The sequence below is a fragment of the Lepidochelys olivacea genome, assembly GCF_965140295.1.
Source record: "Lepidochelys olivacea isolate rLepOli2 genome assembly, chromosome: 3".
Taxonomy (NCBI): Eukaryota; Metazoa; Chordata; order Testudines; family Cheloniidae; genus Lepidochelys; species Lepidochelys olivacea.
In genome coordinates, this window is record NC_140413.1 from 206,996,800 (window position 1) to 207,020,110 (window position 23,311).

Genomic DNA, 23,311 nt, shown 5'->3' on the forward strand with positions numbered 1-23,311 from the left:
CCCTGCTTTTTATACCTGCTCTGGCCTCTGCTACATCAATATCAGGCCCTGTTTCTTCACCCTTTGTTCTTAGCTTGGGGACTTGATGAGTTGCCCAATCAGTGGGTCCAAGTTCCCACGCAGGAAACCATGCCTGATGTCTTCACTCCTATTTGTTCAACTGGCTTTGAAATGAGTAAGGCCTGCCAGAGTGGCACCTGAATGGGTCGGTGATGGTGGCAGTACTTAAGTAGCACCAGGGCTTGTCAGGTTCTGAGCCCCAGCACCTCTAGACGTGGCAGTTCATGGCAGAGTAGGCCATCAGCACTTCTGCCTCACGGCCATTCTTGTGACTTTCTTGAGTTTGATACTTACGTTTTCTCTTTTTTCTTCCAAATGTGGCTATCTTACTTCTCGTAATGGTATCCCAGGGGACACCAGGACAACAGAGCCATTTAAGGGATATTTCTATGAATAGACATTTCCTGATATAAAAATATTCCTGAAAATTTGAAAGACTGAATACTGGTTTGCCAATAAAAAAAAAACAAACACCCATTGGAAATGCTTGAAAAGTTCTAAGGCTTTACAGAAAACTGACGGAACAGCGCATGTACATTTAGAATGCTATTGACTAATAAAAGAGAAGACATTTTGATTAAATTGTATCAAAAGCCTTCATCATAAAATGCTGTGGAATAACCACAGATTTAGACTTCGTTACATTTGCAAATGATCTGTTACACAAACTCAATTCTTACCTACAGTGTGACTTCAGCAATTTGCTGATCGTTAGTACAGTGTTTTGTTCAGCTACAATTAAACACCAAAATACAAGGAAAGGTGTAATAATTCATGATTGGAATGCATTTTCTTCCAGCTGTAATGCTATGCCTACATTTTATTTTGCACTTCGGGTTTTTGAGCCATAGCCCTACAGAATGGCAGCTCAGCATTGGGTATTCTGCTCTTCTCACTCACACTAGTAGAAAGCAGGAGTAATTACTATGCGGTGAAGCCAATGGTGATACTGTGACCAGCTGCTATCTTGGCAGATACATCAGGAATTGAACTGGGGACCTCTCAGGCTAAAAGCTCATGCTGTTGCATGAGTTAAACAACGAGTACTGGTTCTGTAACAGACTCCTATTCTTTGTGGATCAGGCAGAGGGGGAACCTGTACATAGAGCAGATTCAGGCCCAGAGTGCTTGAGACCACTGTAACACTTTTCACAAGGTTCATTGTGCATTTCCTCCTGCACTAGGTCAGCTTCCTTGGCCAAGAGGGACAGGAGGCAGGACCTGGCCTTCTCCGCCCTCTTTGAGTCTTCCATTGCTGGTGCTGGATTCTTTGCAGTCCTTATGCTAACGAGATGAAATTCACCCCTGTGCCATTGACTTCAGTGATGCCAGGATTTCACCTAAGGTCCAGTCCAGGCCCCACTAAATTTCCATTTAAACCCTATGGCCCTGATCGTCAAAGGTATTCAGGCTCCTAGAAGTTAGAATGCAGGCCTTAGGAGATGCTGCAAAACCTTCCTCTTCACAAAAGCTTCTCTAGGATAAGAATGTCACTCACCATATTCTACCATTAAATCCCTACCAAAATAAATAAATAACCCAGAGCAGAGTTTTCTCCCCAAAAAGGGAGAAGTGCCAAAGCCTGCCTAAAGTCCACTAGGGGCTTTTATTGCTATTGGTTTTATGTGAAAGGGGCTCAGATACTGCCAACCATCACCACAGTATATAACCCCCTAAAGTAGATTGTTACCCTGTGGCAGTAACCTTTTTGCTTCCCATTATCCTTTCTTGCTATCTCTTGAACCTTTGATAATAAGCTTATTTTCACTATAAATATTTCAGTGCTGTGGTATCATGCAAGAAACTGATCCTGAGATGAGTCACACAAGCTGGTGTGTGCACTGCTCCCTTGGAGACAGCAGAACTGGTGATGTTGTGAGTGCTCAGTGGATAAAGGGCTGGACACTACGGGGGAACGCTTCAAATGGGCTCGGACTGGGATGCACCTATTCTTAAACTGCAAGGCAAAGCAAAAAATGGCATAGCCCAGAGGAGGGTGGGGCTGACAGGCTGGTGGTGTCTGAGTTTAGCACAAGCAATTCTTCCTCACTGGAAGCAGGGGGATAACAGGGTGTCTCAGTCCTGGGTACCCTAAGAATCCTCACAGGCTCCCAACTCCATTGGTGAGATCAGTGGGAGTTGGGCACCCAACTCCCCTTTGTGCCTTTTGAAAGCCTCTGCCACCCAACGTGTGTTGGGTAGACAGTCCTTTTCAAAAGCATTCAGTAGTGGTCTGCCTCTGCTCCTGTTAAAACCAATGGTAAATCTCTCTTTCTCCTCAACAGGAGCAGAGCTAGGCCACTGTGGAGTGTCTTTTTGAACATCCCATGCTCCATTATGAGCTGTGATCCAAACTGATGCTGTAATAAGTTGCCTTTATTATGCAGAAGCTTTATCACTCAGTGCTATGTTTAGATAATCTTCCCCACATCACCAGGCTAATGAGCAGTTTACAGGCTGGCTGTTGGCCAGTTGACCACTGTTCCCATAAGCGTCTCTGATTATGTAAACCTGGTCTCTTTCCATGGGGATCATTAATTGATCCTCTGAGCAGCAGGGCTGGGCTGAGCGTTTCTGCTGCTCTGTGCAAAGGAGGATCTCTCCTGATCTTTAACTGGGTTTATGACACTGGATATAGGTTGTGTGTGTGTGTGGCGGGGGCCGGGGGAAGAGCCTTGTGGTAGAAAAGGTAGCAAAGATATAAAGCTATTCTGAGCAGGGCAACCTAAACCTGGGAAACTGCCTTTTTCATGAAGACATACCAAGAAGGAGCATTTGAAAATCTCACACAAGCAATAAAAATAATTTGAGGCATCACACCTGCAGCCTGTTGCTTTTGCTTGCAGGATCTTTTTTCGCAGGGAAAGTACAGCAGTCAGCTTGGTCCGGTGAACAATTGGCACATCTTAGGTTTTTCAAAACTGGTCTTGCCCTGGAGTAAAGCGATCTCCCCTATGGTCAGAAGTAAATGCACACATGGATACTAATAGTTTCAACTCTGTTCCTCAGTTGCACCTTTGCCATAATGGAGAAGCATAAATCCAGACTTGGAACATCTAGATAGAACCTTGCCGTGGAGATGGTAAAATGAATGCCAGAAAAGGAATGCCAAATGAATACACACCCTACTGGTTGAAGATATCAATGCAATTTTTGAATCTTGCAATAGTTAAACCCAAAGTCTTACCTTAGCATTAAGGCAGTGCTGACGGTTGGGGTTTTAATGCCAATAAGTATTGCTGTTGCAGAAGGATGACTTAGCATCCTTTGGAGGGTAAATTCTTGGCTGAGGAACAGAATAAATGAGGGATACTTCACTGGACTTGGTGCATTTCATAGAGCTCATCAGTAAACTGACAGACGTACAGAGCAGCTCATAACAGCTGTGCTTCCATGCAAAAATTAACATCCCGGTGCTAGTGGGGATTATTTAGTTTATAGGATACTATTGCTTTGCAAGACTCTGTAATCCCAAATGTGCAACAGAAAAGCATGTTCTATATCTCGGGGCTTATTTTGAAAGGGACATGGCAAAGTATATAGGTCTCACAATAGCTTATTTTAAAATTGTGGTGGGAAGGAGGTGGAGGCTGTTTGGGGTTTTATTCGCATATGGGTTAGGACTGCAGGATTCTACCATTGACTTTTGTTTAGACAAAGCATTTTTGCATTTCTATGGTGCTGAAGACCTGTAGCTCCAATGAAGTTAGGTTTCAGAGTAGCAGCCGTGTTAGTCTGTATTCGCAAAAAGAAAAGGAGGACTTGTGGCACCTTAGAGACTAACCAATTTATTAGAGCATAAGCTTTCGTGAGCTACAGCTCACTTCCTCAGATGCATATCGTGGAAACTGCAGCAGGCTTTATATATACACAGAGAATATGAAACAATACCTATTCCCACCCCACTGTCCTGCTGGTAATAGCTTATCTAAAGTGATTTCCAGCACAAATCCAGGTTTTCTCACCCTCCACCCCCCCACACAAATTCACTCTCCTGCTGGTGATAGCCCATCCAAAGTGACAACTCTTTACACAATGTGCATGACAATCAAGCTGGGCTATTTCCTGCATAAATCCAGGTTCTCACATCCCCCCACCCCCATACACACAGAAACTCACTCTCCTGCTGGTAATAGCTCATCCAAACTGACCACTCTTCAAGTTAAAATCCAAGTTAAACCAGAACATCTGGGGGGGGGGGGGGTAGGAAAAAACAAGAGGAAACAGGCTACCTTGCATAATGACTTAGCCACGCCACTCCAAGGCTTAAATAGAGACTTGGAGTGGCTAAGTCATTATGCAAGGTAGCCTGTTTCCTCTTGTTTTTTCCTACCCCCCCCCCCCCAGATGTTCTGGTTTAACTTGGATTTTAACTTGAAGAGTGGTCAGTTTGGATGAGCTATTACCAGCAGGAGAGTGAGTTTCTGTGTGTATGGGGGTGGGGGGATGTGAGAACCTGGATTTATGCAGGAAATAGCCCAGCTTGATTGTCATGCACATTGTGTAAAGAGTTGTCACTTTGGATGGGCTATCACCAGCAGGAGAGTGAATTTGTGTGGGGGGGTGGAGGGTGAGAAAACCTGGATTTGTGCTGGAAATCACTTTAGATAAGCTATTACCAGCAGGACAGTGGGGTGGGAATAGGTATTGTTTCATATTCTCTGTGTATATATAAAGCCTGCTGCAGTTTCCACGATATGCATCTGAGGAAGTGAGCTGTAGCTCACGAAAGCTTATGCTCTAATAAATTGGTTAGTCTCTAAGGTGCCACAAGTCCTCCTTTTCTTTTTCCAATGAAGTTAGTGGCAATACCTTTGAAAAAATACAAATGGATAGAGTCAGAGACTTAATGTTTGTCTCCAAACAACCTTTTGTATGAGCCCTGCACTAGAAGTAGAAGTGACTGTCAATGCCTCACATAACCATTCAAATCTTTTCCTCTAAGAAACAAGGAATAAAACATGGCTACATGACACTTAGTTGTGTACCTTAAGGCTAGATCTTGCATTTCAAATAAGTGTTTTTGTTTGTGGGTAAAATCCACCTTTGATTATAAGCCCACTCCCCCACCCCCACCCCCATTTATTTTAAAAGTAGTTACATGACTTAAGGCTCACAGTTCCTGAATATCTACCTGGACTTGCTCAGGATAGAATAAAGTTTCAGTACCATGTCAAAGGCAGAAAATAAAACTGTCAGGGTTGTGTTTATATTTCAGTTGTGGTGGAGAGTGTAAGTGCATGTCCTGTATCGTGTGCAGTTGATTTTAACTTTCTTCACAGGGAAACTGAAATTGAGCAAAAATTGCAATTTACAATCCGCTGTAGCTACATAATTTTTATAGCTTTGTTTATCCCTTCTCTGCAAGCCATCTAAGTTTTTCTTCCTTATGTTGGGTACTTCCCTGGCCTCTATTACGGTAATATCTGAGCACCTCACAATCTTATTAGGTTGGAAAATGCTTGCTGTCCCCATTTTACAGGTGGGAGAACTGAGATACAGAGACGGTCTCTAAGGAAGTCTGTGGTGGAGCATGGACTAGAATCCAGGTCTCCTGAATCTCTGGATTGCACCCTAACCGTTGTTCCTTTACCCCAGCATCCTGACAAACCAGAGTGCATGGAAGCAGTATGGGGGGTCACAAGGACCCAGATTAAAATATCTAGTTTCAAGAGGTTTATTACAAACAAAGAGTGATGAAAAGCATAATACCCTGGTAATATCCCTTGTAATTTTAATTAAGGCCTTGGTTCAGGAGATGGCACTACTCAGGAGAGCACTTAAGTACATGCTAAGCACATAACTTCAGTGGGACTTGAAGTGCTGTACCGAAAAGGACCAGCCTTGTGCTTAAGTGCTTTCCTGAATAAGGGCCTTAAGAGTTCATAAAAAATTTGTTTTGACTTATTGCAATAGTTTATAATATTGGTACAGTTGTATGTTAGTAAATGGAGCCCACTTAGATATGGCTGTCAAAACAACAAAAAACCTTCTCCACAGACGGCGAGCCCAGCTCCTGCTAGCTTTCCTCATGCAATATCAGAAGGACTCTGCATGAATAAGGCCCTGTATTTTCTGCACACCAAGTGAAAACCTATTGAGAAATGCACTGACACTCCGTGGCCTGTGTTATACAGGAGAGCAGACTACATGATTACAATGGACCCTTCTGGCCTTGGATTTTATGACTATATATTGAATTTTCAGTAAGGTAAAATGTAGAGCTAATCTGTGGGTGGGTGGGTCAGGGGAGTTTAAACATGGAAAAGCTTGACTTTTCATTTAAAACAAGGGGAAGTGGAATATTTTAGCTTTCTGGCAATTGAAGACTAATTGCCAAAATGTAAGCAGACACCTTTTGTGGGAACTTTCCTTTAGTCTAAACCCCAATTTTCTATTAAAGGTTTTGATAGAAGATTTTCAACTAGCTCAAATAAAACGCAATAGAAAATTCACCTATTAAAAGAACAGACCTGTTAAGTACATCTTCAGTATCTTAGAGGAAAAATCTGAAAAAAAAAAAAGCCTTCATATCTCAAAACTTAATTTGAAAAGCCTTCATATCTCAAAACTTAATTTGAAAGCGAACGTGTTAAAGGAACAGAACAAGGTGAAGAATGAACTTGCTGTACAAGAAAGTAATCCCACTTAATGTATTTCTGCTAAGTTACTGACAGGTTTCAAAGTAGCAGCCATGTTAGTCTGTATTCGCAAAAAGAAAAGGAGGACTTGTGTCACCTTAGAGACTAACCAATGGATCTAGACTATTCTCAGTGGTGGCAGATGACAAGACAAGGAGTAATGGTCTCAAGTTGCAGTGGGGGAGGTTTAGGTTGGATATTAGGAAAAACTTTTTCACTTGGTGAAACACTGGAATGCGTTACCTAGGGAGGTGGTGGAATCTCCTTCCTTAGAAGTTTTTAAGGTCAGGCTTGACAAAGCCCTGGCTGGGATGATTTAGTTGGGGATTGGTCCTGCTCTGGGCAGGGGGTTGGACTAGATGGCCTCCAGAGGTCCCTTCCAAATCTGATATTCTATGATTCTATGAATTTATTTGAGCATAAGCTTTCGTGAGCTACAGCTCACTTCATCGGATGCATTCAGTGGAAAAAAACTGAATGCATCCGATGAAGTGAGCTGTAGCTCACGAAAGCTTATGCTCAAATAAATTGGTTAGTCTCTGAGGTCCCACAAGTCCTCCTTTTCTTTTTGCTATGTTACTGACTGTCTCTATGTAAAGAGCAGAAGAACTTTTCCATTACTCTGTGCCATAATATTGAAAAGGAGAGGCGCAGAGATGTAGGTCAATATACACACAGTGTGAACCAGCCCAACTAGATCTCAAAGAAGGGCCCGCTACAGTTTTGGCTTGTGAAAGGTGTAAGTCTTTAGCCCTTTCTTAGTCTACAATTGATCCTAGTTCATGACGTGTGTTACTATATGTATGGGAACGAAAGACAGCAGTTTTAAGTTTTTCTACAGTGCCCTCTGCTGGATGTTAGTTACTATAAGGAATCATAACATTCAAAAACCGGTAGGAGAACTCTTCAACCTCTCTGGCCACTCAGTAAAAGATTTAAGGGTGGCAATTTTGTAACAGAAAATCTTCATAAACAGACTCCAGTGAGAAACTGCTGAGCTTGAATTAATATGCAAACTAGATACCATTAACTTGGGTTTGAATAGAGACTGGGAGTGGCTGGGTCATTATACGTATTGAATCTATGTTCCTAAAGTTAAGTATCCTCACACCTTCTTGTCAACTGTCTACATGGACCACCTTGATTATCACTACAAAAGTTTTTTTCTCCTGCTGATAATAGCTCATCTTAACTAATTAGCCTCTCACAGTTTATATGGCAACTTCCAACTTATCTGTATGAATATATATTTCTTCTTACTATATGTTCCATTCTATGCATCCGATGAAGTGGGCTGTAGCCCACGAAAGCTTATGCTCTAATAAATTTGTTAGTCTCCAAGGTGCCACAAGTACTCCTGTTCTTTTTATAGGATGTATAGTATCTACAAATGTATTGGATAAGTATAAATTTTAAATATGAGCCCTGTTCAAATCTTTTTGGGAGGGGGCTACTTAAGGGAGTTGAGCGTTTTTCATAGTGCTCATTGAGAGAGAATGGTTAATGGGTTAGTTCAGATATTAGCTTTCTAGAAATTTAGCTTGGGATTTTCAAAAGAGCCTAAGGGAGTTAGGCCTCTAAATCCCCATGAAAGACAATGGGAGTTGGGTTCCCATTGTCTATTTGTGATTTTGAAAATCAGGCCCTGTTCAGGCCACTGAACACTGCTCCCTACCTTCACCTGCTCTTACAGAGGGGCTGCTGCAGGTTTGCCGGGAACAGGCAAGAGCTACCGCTCCATCCTTCAGTGACTTTTTGGAAGCAATACCACCTCTTTTCACACCCCTCTGCTCTGCCCCATGGAGGGAAGAGGCTGAGCTACAGTTCTTTAACCAATTCTTCCCAAGAGGAATCTCTGCAGTCACATGCACATGACATGTGGCTGAATTAACCTTGCATGTACCATAGTTCCAACACCTGTAAATGGCATGTCTGCGAGATTTTTCATAAGATGGGTCAATGGTTAGGGCAATAGCATAGTATCCTGGGTTCCTGTATGACCTTGGGCAAGTCACTTAGGCTCAGATCCTCAAAGGTATGTAGCACCTACAAGTAACTCAGGTGAGGATCTGGGCCTCACTTCCCTACTTCTAAAATGGAAATGCAAGTACTTCCCTTCATCACAGAAAAGATTGTGAGGTGCTCAGACTGCAATGATGGGGGCCATATTAGCACTTAGATAGTATAAGATAAAGATTTTTGTCCGTATTCATTTTAGTTCCACACCCGTAGCAGAGGTGTTGATGTTACTTCAGAGACCTCTCTTTATTTTACTTTGTTGTTGCAATACAGGTCTGTTCCCCATTTCGCTCTCAGTTCATTCAAATTACGTTTCACTGAGGAATGTAGAAAACTGCAGCCTTTCACAGCTAAAGAAATTCTGCTATTTCACTTGAAGGAACAAACCAGGTCCTTTAAATGCAGAAGCACACCCCGGGAAGGGACCTCACAAGTATGCACAATCCAAACCTGCTTGAATGTGGCAGGGCCTATCTTGTTTTACATCAAAGCATTCCCCATTTCAAAACAAAACACTTACTACAGTACTCAGTATCGAAGTATTCCCAATTAAAGTGAATACTTACTTCCCAGTGTCCCCTAGCACCAGTAAATCAGATCATAGCAGTGCCTATCTAGCAGAAATTGTTGCACATCAAATTCATCTTAGGTTATGTCTACACTAGAGATTATGGCAGGGGTGTGGCTGAAGAAGATTCCCTTTCTTAACAACACAACAATGCTTGGGGAAAGGAAGGAGCCTCCCACAATGTTTTGGTGTCTGTGGCTTTCTCTCACTCCAGTGTAAAAGCTTTATTGAATGTTCTATAGTTATTTTGATTTAAATAGAGGAAAAACGCCTATCCCAGGCAGTCCAGCCCATAGGTTGGGTGTCACGCAGTCTGCCTGCTGACTTGTGCTGCAGACTTATTCATGTGATTTGCGTGGCTTGTCAGGAAAAATGTATTCCATTCACACTAAGGGGTGCACAAGCAGGCAGAGCTATAGGAAGAGATCTTTAGGAACATACACCAAGCTCAGTGCTATAGGCCGAGAGGCCTGTCTTTGGGTGCTAGCTGCATGGCCCAGACTGCGTGCTTGAGCTCTTCTGGTGTTTCACTAAGCTAGGTCCCTCCTAAAATCTGACCCTATTTCTCCAGTTCACTCATCAGGTTACAAGATGGACATAGCAGGCATAGGATGCGATTGAGCTGGGAGACCAGAAGCTTTTGGAGAGCTCAGTACTGCAGAACTCTTCTGCAGGGATGGGATTTTTCAAAAGTGCTGTGTTGGTCTCACTGTAAGACATCACAACTTATAAGTAATACCCCTTCAACTCATGAGATTAAAAAAACCCATCAAAGCATGTTTTCAGTCTGTCTTTTGGCTTTTTAACTCCCTTCTACTTCTTTGCCAATGTGGGTCTGAGAATTTCCGGTTGAAAAGCCAACCTCTAATGCACACATCAGTCTGGCTCTTCAGCTGGAGACTCCACCCACCCTCCCTCAGGTCTAAGACAGGGGAAGTGCCATCTCTTTCCTACTCCTGTCTTGACTCTCTCCCCTCCTAGTTGGTTTCCTTTGATAAAAGAGGGGCTGGATGGTAAATGGTCTGAGAATGGCTTACCTGACCAATGCACCATGATTCACACCGGCACATCGAACTTGTATTATTTTTTAGGGTTGATGAGTTATAAATATACCTATTAAAGAACTTGATACTTACATCAATCATTCAGATAAGCGATAGTGTCACAATAAACACACTAGGGAATTGGTTTAGCCTTTTACAAAAAGCACCACTCCAGCTACGTGAATAATGTAGCTGGAGTCAACATAGCTTAGGTCGACTTACTTGGTGTCTACACCACACTGGGTTGACAGGAGACACTCTCAGGTCAACTTACCTTACTCCTCTTGTTCCGGATGGAGTACTGGGGTCGACTGGAGAGTGCTCTGCCATCAATTTAGTGGGTATTCACTAGATCCGCTAAACTGATCCCTGGTGCATCGATCGCCAGAGTGGTGATCCGGCGGTAGTGTAGACATAGCCATAGTAACACAATTCCTAGAAGTGAGCTAGCACAATCAGTGAGAATATTCTAACATAAGCTATTAAAATATAATGTTACTATTGCGGTTTGTGTACAAAGTCCAATAAAAATACATGGCATGGTGGCACCTAGATTCTATGGTGAAAAGTTCAGTAGAAAACCTTATAATAATTTAATATTCCAATACAGTACATAGAGTCTGTGGTATGAAACACAAATCAAGAGTTCCAGAAGCGACTAGTGATATTGGGTGCCTCAATTTTGGGGTGTCTAACTTAAGACACCTTCAAGGGGCCTGATTTTAAGACAAGGCCGAGCACTTGCAAATCAGGCCCCTCTAAGATTGCTTAAATTGGGCATCCCAAAACTGGGGCCCTCGGAATCACTAGCCACTTTTGAAAATGTAAGCCACAGTACATAGTATACTAAATCATTAAGTAGGTGGCTTCTAAAGCATAAATAACTTGGTTGTTTCCATGATTTGGAAAAGGAAGGACTGGATGGGAGGATATAGCAAAAGCAGTTAGTCCACTTTGAGAACTGGTAAAATTCTCTTTCCAAGCATCGGCCAGAGCACTGCCCAGCTATACAGCCTTCAGGAATTACGTTTATCATCCAAAAGCTGATAGTCTCTTAACTACCTGTTTTAGTTGGTGCTGCTATAATACTCTATAATTTTAATTGCAAGCTGGTTTTCTACCTTACACTTGTTGATGGCTATATAGAGCATCCTTGTTTTAATGTTTAATTACACTGTAATAGCACAATAATTACCAAGTAGCTACAGAGGAATTACATATTTGTCTGTTTCAGAGTAACAGCCGTGTTAGTCTGTATTCGCAAAAAGAAAAGGAGTACTTGTGGCACCTTAGAGACTAACCAATTTATTTGAGCATGAGCTTTTGTGAGCTACAGCTCACTTCATCTGTACTCTGTAAACAACGTTAACCCTATCTGCAAACAAAGAATTATGCAACAAAAGTAGTTGTGAACTTAAACAATAATGACCAAACATGTAAACGAAACTTAAAAAGTGCAGTGACCTATGACATAAACAATATTTTAGTATAATTTCTTAGTAGTTAGCTGATTACCCTTTACTAGAAATAGGTTATATGGTATAATAGATAGTACTAAGAAGAATGTTGTTACTGTACTTTAAAGCTACATTGCACGTTCATCATGCAAATACTATGTATCATGAATATTTGTTTCTTTCTACAGAGATGGTTTTAAATCAAGAGAATTGGAAATATTTCCAAATGAGTCATATTTGTTTTGGATGGATTTGTGAAGCCTTTTAAAAGAAAATTAGTGATACCACTGCCACAAGGTGGCAGTGTGTACAAGGAAATAAAAATCTCACATTTAAAATTATTTTTCCTGAGAGGTATAGAGCCCCTTAGACACACTGGCCAAGTTGTTGGCCTTTAAAATTAAATTGTATTCACAGCTGTCTCATACAGTAGGATTTAACTTCAGGATTTCAACTATTGATACTTTAAAAAAACCCACAACTTTATAAATTACTGCCACTGCTATGAAAGCATTCACCCAACCTGTTTTAACTACCTTGTCTCATACTGCAGAGTGCCTTAGTTCAATAGATATTTTGCATTGGCATTAAAGACTCAAAGATGCCTCATGAAGCACTTTGAGAAACATTCCATTTAGAAACACATCTGCTCACTTGCCACGGTTCTCATCTAAAAATTGAAATGAATGTAATCCATCTGTGCCTTCCTTATGCAACCATCACTGGGGCATCTAGGCACCAGATACAAAATTAAGAATAGCATGATTTCAGTCCATGAAAGACCATTTTCTCCACCTCTCCCTTATTTTTCAGATGTTTCATGTAGTGTGTATTTTCACGAGGAAGATTGCCAGGCCATTCTTACCCCATCACTGGTGAGGAAAGGCTTTGCAAAAAGTTGGGTCAACCTAAAACATCAAGGCCCTGTTGCATCCTGAGTTTTGGTGCGAAAGAATTCCATAGCCAAGGATCTTCCCGTGGCAATGCCCTGCCCCCAGTCCCCGAGAGATACACACTGGGCTCTGTTGGCTGCAGTGTTCGACTGAGCATAAGCTTTCGTGAGCTACAGCTCACTTCATCGGATGCATTCAGTGTATTTTCCACTGAATGCCTCCGATGAAGTGAGCTGTAGCTCATGAAAGCTTATGCTCAGATAAATTGGTTAGTCTCTAAGGTGCCACAAGTACTCCTTTTCTTTTTGCAAATACAGACTAACACGGCTGCTACTCTGAAACCAGTGTTTGACTGAAGAGGCAGCCTGTAATACAGATAGGTCCAAGACCATTGAGGGCTTTAAAGATTAGGATCAGAACCTGGAAGTGGGTCTGGAATTGGATGGGGAGCCAGGGAAGAGCACAGAGAATCACTGTGATATGATCAAATCAGTTTTTTAGTTTTTTTGGCCTGCTTTGTGTCTCTTTCTTTGTTAATTGTGGATATTTGCATAAAAACAAGATCTTTGACCCTTAAGAGTTTATGTGCTCCTCCTGCTTATTCCTCACCTGAGCTAACAATCCTCTACTGCTGATGATAAATTGTGATGTCACAGGGAATTAATACTCTCAGATGGGAAATAAACAGGAGTAGATTCACGTTAACATTAATTAGTCTTCTCAATATACAGGGCGGATCTCAGTTCTGATATGCTGCTTGCCCCAAATGTGCATTTCTCATCAGCATCAGTGGGATATTTGAGCATGTGGGTAGAACAGAAGAAGTACTGGAGTTAATGTCCCCCCTGCTGATCTGAAAGGCAAGTTTTGACCCTGGGGAACAAGGATGCAGTTTTCATGCAAACATCACTGGTAATGGAGGAGGAGAAAAAGGGGGACATATAGTGTGGATCTTGACAGTGGGATCCATGACCTACAGTGATCATGGTCACACACAATATGTAATTGACCTATGGGGAGATTTCCCGTAGCACTGTAAGGTAGATTCTATTGCTTTTGCCATAGCAAATTCAGAGTAGGACAATCCCTCCCCTTCCTCCTGACCACATTAACAGAGCTATTTCCAAATAAAATGTTTTCCAGAGTTTCCCATGAAACACCAATAGCTCAGATTGTCTGGGAAGTTGAAGCATTCGGTCAGTGTTTTCAGAACACTTCTCAGTAAAACCCTCTGTCACACGCACACAGTCCAATTTATCTCAAATTAGAGCATCTTTCACTAAAAGATGCTTATGCGCTCTCCTTCTGGGATGTGCTTGTGTGTTTCCCATTCCAGTTTTTAGAGAAGGGCCTGAATTAAAACCCTGTATCTGAACTATGACGTATGGAGTCAAAAATTATCTGGCTCCAGTAGGATTCAGTTTGCAGACTGAAGTTTGGCAGACTCCAGATATGGGATTTGAGGTTTTTCAGGAGTGTTGTACTGGGGCGCATCACATCTGGACTATAAAGGTGCAACAGGAGTGGCTCAGCGTGTTCTCGATTTTGGCAGTGGCAGATGGACTTGGGAGCAAACAATTGTTCAGTCCAGTTGGATCCAGGGGCTGGATTTGGGTGTTTGTGGTGACTGATGTCCTGGGATGCATTAGCATCCTGAGTTTTTTTTTGCTGAAGTAGAACTGGCTAAGTTTATTCTGTATGAATGTGTTAGAATTTGTGCAAGAAGGGCCAAAAATTGACTGGATAAAGGATTCGGTGGTGCTGTCGTGCCAGGATGTGTCAAGGTCTGGATTGTGTTGGTGCAGTAGAAGCATCAACACTTGTTCTCTGTTTAGGAATTAGAATTTGGGGCCTGGGTTCAAAAATTGTCTGGATCCAGCAAGATCCAGCTGTCAGATCCGGTTTTTGCATGCTCTTGCACTGGGGTGTGTGGGGATGTGGATCTTCCGGAGGCAGTAGGAATGGTCAGACTTGTTCTCTGTTTTAATAATACACTTTGTGTACAAAATCCGTCAGGATCCAAGTTGATCCGTCTTTTAGTTATTTCCTACCGCGGTAGCTGTGCTGCTTGCTCCAGAGCACCTCCCTTTCCTGGGCCTCTTGCCAGGGCCAAGCCACCTGCTTCGCCTGTGACCTTTGCACTGAGCGAACCGAGTCCTGGGGCCCAGCGCAGAGTCCTGGCCACAGGAGGGAGTCCAGGGAACAGGACAGCCACCGTGCAGGGCTCTAGGAAATTTAATATGGTAAGTTAAACTGCTCAGCTTGCTCTGCAACTTTGTTTCCTCTGCTCCAACTTCCCTGCTCCAACATTCACCTTCCTTGCTGGGGGGCTCCTCTGAAATTCAAGGCTGCGGTCCTGGCCCTGCTTTGGTCATTTTGGCTACTTCAAATCCCAGTGTCTCTGGCTGCGTCTGTGAGATGAATCAGCCATGCGAGGTTGTAATGTCCGTGTGCGTGGAGGTGATTAAACATCTTCAGGATTTAATTTCAGCAGCAATGCAAGGGGCAACGAGAGGTGTTGCCACAGGAGAGCAGTTCACCTTGACTGCACACGATGATCCCAAAGCACTGCACAGACTCCATAACATGTGGTACCACACTGTGCCTGCCTCTCCAAGAGAGAGGAGGACAACCAGTGTGGACAAACACAGGACAAAGACTGTTTTCAAGGGATACCTCACTCGCACATCGGTAAAAAGAACAGGAGGACTTGTGGCACCTTAGAGACTAACCAATTTATTTGAGCATAAGCTCAATGAAGTGAGCTGTAGCTCATGAAAGCTTATGCTCAAATAAATTGGTTAGTCTCTAAGGTGCCACAAGTCCTCCTGTTCTTTTTGCGAATACAGACTAACGCGGCTGCTACTCTGAAACCTGTCACACATCAGTGTTTCATTTGTAGTGTAAAATCAAACAGGTGGATCACAGTGTCTAATTACCACTGAGAAACAGGATGAAGTTTATCCTGTATTGACTCACTGTGGGATGTGGGATATTAGATACTAAATAAAGAATGTGCCTTAAGATAAGGAACAGGTGATCACCCTACTAATAGGAGAATTTGAAATTTCCCTCCCTTTGCGAATCTTTTCCCCAACATCATCCTACGTTTCTTTGTGAAAACAAAAATTGAATCATCTCCATGTATTTAAATTATGATTTATAACTGGGAGGCTGATTGGTCTAATTTTCAGGTGCACTAAGGACCCCTTACACTATTCTGGTAAATGTTATTTACATGGGTTTTCTGTCCACTCTTCATGGTCAGAACAGTGTAAAAGGGCCATCGTAAAATGAGAACCTGGACTAATATATACCCCGTTCTGTAAGTGTCTCTGGACAAAACATGGACTTAGCACCTGCCTTTTATGTGGCCTTCCTGGCTCGTCTAAAGGGCCTGATCCTGCGTCTGGGTCTACGTATGCAGAGTGCAATCGGGGCTCTGTGCAGGAGCAATGGTTTGCCTGCACAGATCCAGTTGCAGGATCTGGCCCTAAGAAAGAACTAATGTCTTTCTTTTGCCTCTGTTCTACTCAAACTTACTTTAATGGTTGCAAGGAATATAGCTGCTGAATCTCCGGCACCCTCAGCTGCTACACTACTGAAAGTCCAGAGGATTCTGAAGCTAGTCTGAGAAATTGCTCCTAAGGACAGGTGTGTGGGCAGCACCACAGGGAATCTCCTGTGCCTGGGAAGAGGTGATATTAGTCCCAGTACACAGGGGCAGCCTTGTAATTTTACTAATATTCTGTGTGATTTCTGATATCCATCTAAAGCAGAATAGAGGAGTCCTGTGGATGAGCCAGACTGAGCATTCAGTTGACGATCTCTGACGCTGACCTTGTTAGGTTGGGTTGGGGTACCCGTGTTTTGATATCATAGCTGTTTTCAACCTGATGCTTAGACTGTTAAGCTATGAAGAAGCCCCCATCTTTAGGATCTGGGTGAGAGATTGGCAATTTTGGCTAGGGAATCAGTTTCCTACTTCTCTAGCAAATAACCTCATTTATTTCCTCTCTGCATTGAGATCATTCAAATCACTTTCTTTATAGCCTCTTTAGATATAATTTGGACACTGATGTCATGTATAATATCTCTAGCATTGAGACTCTGTCTGCTTGAGATGGGGTAGGGCATTTTGGGAATACAGTGATGTATATCATGACATTCCATCTAGACAATATGACTACTGTTGTATATGCAACCCTAAACCTGATATATATGGGATTAGAGCATAGTGGTTCCACTGAAGTCATTAACAAAAATTTCCAAGATTTAACCCTCAAAGCCCCAAACCGCCTTGTAAGGAACAGCATTTGGTAATATTGCTCACCATCTATACAGACACGACTAGGTACGATTTGGTTTGAGTGTTGTCAGCATAAGTACAGTGCACTCATTATGCACATGTAGATATTTAACATTCAACTTCTTCCTATAGGTTTTGTCCTTTTTTCTAAGTCCAGATTTTTCTTTTATTTCATTCTCTGCTTTGTGCATCCACGATGACTAGAATTTCACAAAAGCCTCTGTGGCTCTGAAAGAAACTGGATTGAAGCAGAGTTGACTGTTACATGAAGATAATTATGTAGTGATGCCATGTAGGTTGTCAGCGGATAGTATTTTGCAGAGAAAAAACATTTTGCTACAGTATTCAGTCCATTGTGTTTAGACGTGAGAATATTATGTGGATTCCTTTGGTGTTCCTTTTGCCGAAGTCCATTTGCAAAGGTTTATAACTTTCACTCTATTCTTACCCTAAACGGACCCTAGCCCCAGTGACTTCAGTGGGGGTTCTGCATTTATAAGGGATCATCCCCGGTGACCATATTGCAAGATTAAGGCCTTCAGAATTATTGTAAAATGAAGGTCTTCATCTTTCATAATGAGCATGTACTCTGGGGCTAGAGAGTGTCTCTTCTCCAAGCAGATCATTGCAGTTCCGCCCCAAAATAGTACATACAAAAAACCACCAAAACCATTTTTGTTAGGATCAAAGCCATAGACATTTATTAAAAATGACACAAATATGCTTTTACAAGTCTATTTAAAAAGAAGCTATTTTTATAACAACTCACAAAAGAATGTTCTCTAAAAATTAATCACTTTTTAGTATCAAAGTAACTGCAGTGACACATTCTGCAGCATGCATGCAGACCAAACGATGCACATCTAAAATGGCAAATACACATTGAGATGAGACCAATTGCTTTTTTTAGACTCTCAAACTACATGAACTTTTATGGAGCACTTTAGCTAATCAAGTCTAATCAAGACAGCCTAGTCATAAAAAAGATTGAAAAGGTAAAGGCCAGATATTCAAAGACTTACCCGCATGCTTAACGACACCTATGCTTAACTCTAAGCACGTGCATAGGTCTTGTGGATTCAGGACCCAAATGTTCATAGACAACCCTAGTGGTTTTGTCATGTACTTCTCTACGCAGAAAATAATGTCAAGGTAATAAAAAGGCATGAAAAATAATTTGAAAAGCTAAATAGGAGTGCTTTTGTACTCCATCTTTGCTGCCAAAATACATTAAGTTGCACTGTTGTGATTTTTTCCCCCTGAATTTTCTTTAAATTCTGTGTCTAGCAGCCTCCTTATATGAGGCTGGAAAAGTCAGCTGTGCCTTTACTCATTTTAACCACCAGGTGTCATCATTTTAGAGAGACAGGTGAACCAGATATGGAGAAGCTCTAAGAGCTTTACTGAGTTTTTCTGGGCATGGTTCCAAATAGTAATATCTTTTCCCACCAGTTGTGTTACAGAGCTACGCTTTAGTTCACTTAAAAAAAGGGGGAGGTAGGGGAAGGGGTCAGTTAACTCCCCCACAAATCCCGTTTCACTCATGTACAGTACTTTTGGGATAGCTGCTTTGTGAGCAAAGGGCCTGATCCTGCAACTGACTCCCTGTGCAAAGACCCCTGTGCTGGCGTGCAGCCTCACTGAGATTAGTGGGTCTCTGTGCAGGAACAGGGATCTTCTTGCACAGAATTAATTGCAGGATCACAGCTGAAATCATCTGCAGGACTACAAAGACGAACTGCATGAAAGGAACAACAATAAATCTCTGGTATTGTGCCCGGCGAAGCAGGGGTGGCATTGTCACATCACAAAGGTGCAGTTTTTATTAATCCAGCAAAGCCTGGGCAAAGGTTTTCAAAAGGGGCTCGAGATTTTGGGGTGACCGAGAGATGCCTTAAATGGGCCTGATTGTCAGAAAGTCCTTGGCCAACCCCCTGAAAAGCAGGCCCCTTTAATGTGTCTCATTTCAGGTACCCAGAAATCGAGGCAGCTAAAATTACTAGTCACTTTTGCAATTGCTGACTCTGATGTCTCTGTGGTTAACTGAACATCACCTACATTCTGCCTCCCTTGCGAGAAAGCTCTTACCTCCAGGACTATTGTCTATCCGCCTTTTCTTTTTCAAAGCAGTACAAGCTGTCAGTAGTGGACTACTCCGTACCACCCACCTACCCCTAATGTACAGGACTGGCTTTGCAACTGACATTCAATCAGATGCCCTGCAGTACAGATAGGATCCGTTATCACTTTCCTTCCACCAACCTTCACTTTTTTGACTTTAGGCAAATACATGGTGTGCTGGATAATTTGGCAAAATAGGTATTAGGCTCGAAGCAAATATATTGATAATTTCTAGAAAAAGGCTTTTTTTTTTCCTTTTTCTTTTTTTTTCCCTTGCAAACCTCATTCCTAGCCTGTAGCCAGCAGGGCAAATTCACTGCCAGTGTGAGTGGGCACAACTGCATAATTTAGACAACCATGGGGGTCCGTCTGAATTATGCCCGCCTCCACAGGGCTGCCCTATGGGCTTCAGAGCTGGATATTGCAGCCCTGCCCCTAACCTCTCCTCCATCCCTCAGCCCTGCTGCTGGCATGCCCCCTGGGCCCAGGCTTGGGATAGCATCCTTAGGAGGCAGCGCTTAGAAGTCTTTGGCTCACCCTAGTCCTTATTTGATACAGTCTTCTATCTAAGGTATTTATACGGTCCTCATAACCACAGTATCTATGGTCCTCACAGTCTTCTTTTTTTTAAATTAATTTACTCACACACACCCCTGTGAGGTAGGGAAGTGCTATTATCCCCATTTTAGAGATGGGGGTACTGAGGCACAGAGAAATTAATGGTATGTCTTCATTGTTGCGTTAACCAGGGCTCTTAGTCAGGTGTTAGCACCTAAGCCCCCTCCCATCCATACACAAAAATCTCTCCCCCAGGCTAGCTGGCCCATCCTAGGGTATAGGGTAAAGCTTAAGCGCTGCTTTCACTCAGGCTGGTAACCAGCCTGCTTTGCAACACAGGTGTTGATAGTCCTCCAGTGCCTTCCCACAATTCCCCTCTGTGCCCAGAAGGACAGACAAGTTCTCCCACAATTCACTGGGAACGAATTGTAGAGCAGCTCAGCACACAAACCCAAGGGATCTGGCTGCAGAAGTTTTAGCAGCACACATGGGGGAGCACAGCACCAGGGAGGACACAATACCTTGTGTGTAAGTGGCTGCTCATGCCCTGGCTAGACTATGACACAGGTGCCGATCACCTGTTACTTTGACAGTGAACACACATGCCACGTGACTTGCCCTAGGCTACACAGATAGACTGTAGCAGAGCAGGGCATCAAACTCAGGTTGTCCCAGTCCAGGCCAGACCTGGGTCCATCCTCCCTATCTTTTCCTCACAATGCTTTTTATGAAATTAGTTCTTACAGCTGGTTGAAAACGTCTGGGTTTTCAGAATGTTGATTCTTTTTTTGCTGTTTACCGACCAGCACATCGAGTGGTTGAAATGTTTTGAAAACTTGAAATTTTGACACAAAATTTGCATGAAACAAAATTTAGAAATGTTCTCTGAAAAATATTTGGCATTTTCCATCCAGCTCTACTAACAATGTAAATGAACAAAGCCACCTATTCCTTCGGGATGCTAACCACTGGAGACTGGTACATAATAGGCAGAGGGATTCTGTCTTAGCCCTTCTATCTGAGAGCTTTACCCCCTGGATTTTGAACAATTGGGGTTTTTTGCTGTGGACTTATAATGGTCCGGTCCAGCAGAGAGACAGATTGCAAGGCTGATGCTCGCTTATATTCTGTCCATTGGTCCCTGAGCCCATTCAACTGCAGAGTTGGACACCAGCCTTCAACAGCCCAGCTGATTTTAAAATGAGTCCCCGGGCTGGGTGTGGAAATCAGTGGCTCTTTTCGAAAGAATAGAACTGTTAGTGTCTGAATGGCAGTACTATGCTCCTTTTGTTTTTCTTTCTTTAGCTCTTTGTTATAGCAACATCTGTAGTCTTGAGTAAATAGCATACGGGGAGAATACATCTTGTATTTCTATTAAAGAAGCAAAACGGTGTAGGGGCCATGTTAATGTATAAACTATATAGTCTGCATGTGAAGGAAGTTGATACTTGCTGGTTTGGGATTAAAGGCAGCATCTTCCTTTGTAACACCTCTAGGCCGATCATGAATAATATCATTACTATTTATATAGCACTTCGTGAGCCACATCCTCAGCTTGTGCAAATCTGCATAGCTCCATTGACTTTAAGAGAGCTCTGCTCATTTACACGAGCTGGGGATCTGTCCCAATGACTTAAGATGGTGCACAGACATTTGTTAATTAGTGGAGCATATGAGAGAGCCCTGATAGTCTCTTCCCATGAACTTTCTACAAATACAGGTCACTGTCATGTCAATGTGAAGTTTTAAAATATACAGTTATAAAGGATTGCTAAAATTCTTGCAAAGAGAACTCATTTTGAAATGATGCCAGAGCTCCTAGGTTGAATGTCATCCAAGCAATGATCTTTAATGCAGTGTATGGTTGCTAAAGGAGAGCAATTTAATCGTGAATCCGCTTGAGATTGCACTGCTCCAGGACCTATTCATCGCTATGAAAATTTTTCCATGGACTTCAATGGGGCTTCAGATCTGGCCCTTAAGGAGAAAAAACAGGACCATAGTTAGGGTCTAAAAAAGAAATCTTTCACAAGGAAAAATTGTCAATACAAAACATATTTAGAGTCTCAAAATAGTGAATTTTGGAAGGGCGAGTGGAGCTTGCAGAGATTAATATGGTAGAGCAGGGTCTCGAGGCAATGTATTTCCATAGACACCACACTGTAACTGGGAGACTAGCAGCTGGATGCTGTTCGTTCTATTTCTGTTGTGGCTATAGGAAACAGTGATGCTTGTGGGCCTGCGGGAATCAGGTAGTTGCTGTGGAATATTGAGACTATCTGGTACCACGCTGGTCATGTTGCAGAGCTCACTGGAGAAGCTGCCATATGATGGGGTGGGGTGGGGTGGGGAGGGTGAGAATAAGTGACCCAAAGCATGAACTAAAGAAATTATAATCTTACCCATGGAATATTAGCCCTTATTACACAGTTCCTGGAGATCTAAATGTCAAACTTGTTCCTTGCTCATGTGACAACTTATTTGAGACCAGTAGGGTAAGCATGACTAACAGCAGGATTTGGCCTCAAGGCTGTATTGTTTTTCTCTGCAGTCCTGCCCCAGCTTTCACCAGTCTTACTAATAGGATCAAAGCACATACCTCTGAATGACATGTTAATAAATGAGTGACATCTGTATGTCCCTGTAGAAAATCTCCTTGGTGAATCATCATTTTTGTCTTTTGCCTGTGTTCAGCTGTGAGCCATCTTTGTACCTGTTATTTTAGCTCTGTATTCTGTCCTCTGTGTTGTTTTCTACCGCAGACTCAGTATTTGCCATGCCAGCCTGTGTTTTGTGTGTGTTTGTGTTGGATTAAAAGATGTGGCGTGTATGCATAGAGAAGTTAGATTTAGCCAGAAAACCACACAATATATGGGATTCTTCCAAATTTGGAGCTTGTTTTTCACACCTGATGTAAAACCAACTAACACACAATTCAACTGTAGTTTCATGGTTTTCATCTCATTTGAGCCCTTGCTTAGGTCAAGGGAAATTTACCACCTTAAAATGGGATTGAAAGCATTATCAGTCCAGGTCCCACCTGCCGTGAGGTTAGAAGGACTCCTAAAAGAACTAAGTCAAGTGAGAACAGGAAGGGAGGAGTGAACTTAGAGACCAAACGGCTGGCAGAATTGCTGAAATCTCCCCCACTGCTGGAGTTAATTCCCTCAATGCAGTGAGGAGACAGGTGATAGTTTTCTGCATTTTAAAAGCTGTTGTCAAGACCCAGCTGGGGAAATCTCATGCCACAAGTTGGTCTTAAAAGTCTGCCAGAAGAACTTTCAGAAGCAGATGAGATGACGAGCAGCTTGAAGAAGAACGTCTTGTGGGCTGTGTGTGTCTGTGATCCGCAGGTGCAGCAGCGAAAAGAGAATGGTCTATTAATAACCTGCACCATCATGGCATTTGACAGCTGACTAGTTAAACTGAAATATTGGCATTCTTAATATTATTTCACAAGTTACCTACAGGCTTAACCTAATTTTCTTTAAAATATTATAACAGATTTTAAGGCCAGAAGGGCTCATTAGATCACCTTTCATCCTGTTACTCCTGTATTGAGGCCAATAACTTGTGTTCGACTAAATTTGTTCTTTCAGCCAGGGGTCCAAGATTGATTTGAAGACATTAAGAGATGGAGAA

The 23,311-nt window shown here is 42.5% G+C and overlaps 1 protein-coding gene across 3 annotated transcripts in view; it reads left to right on the forward strand.

Annotated features, from left to right (window-relative positions):
- Positions 1–23,311, forward strand: part of LOC311518549 (bifunctional protein GlmU-like) — a 131,533-nt gene that overhangs the window by 40,803 nt on the left and 67,419 nt on the right. The window contains exon 1 of one of the 3 annotated variants that reach the window (XM_084624475.1): positions 14,819–14,924. The exons of the other annotated variants lie outside the window; for them this stretch is intronic. The gene's annotated coding sequence lies outside the window, so the exon portion shown is untranslated. Of the gene's footprint in view, positions 1–14,818; positions 14,925–23,311 lie in introns of those variants that run through there. 3 annotated transcript variants of the gene reach the window in all.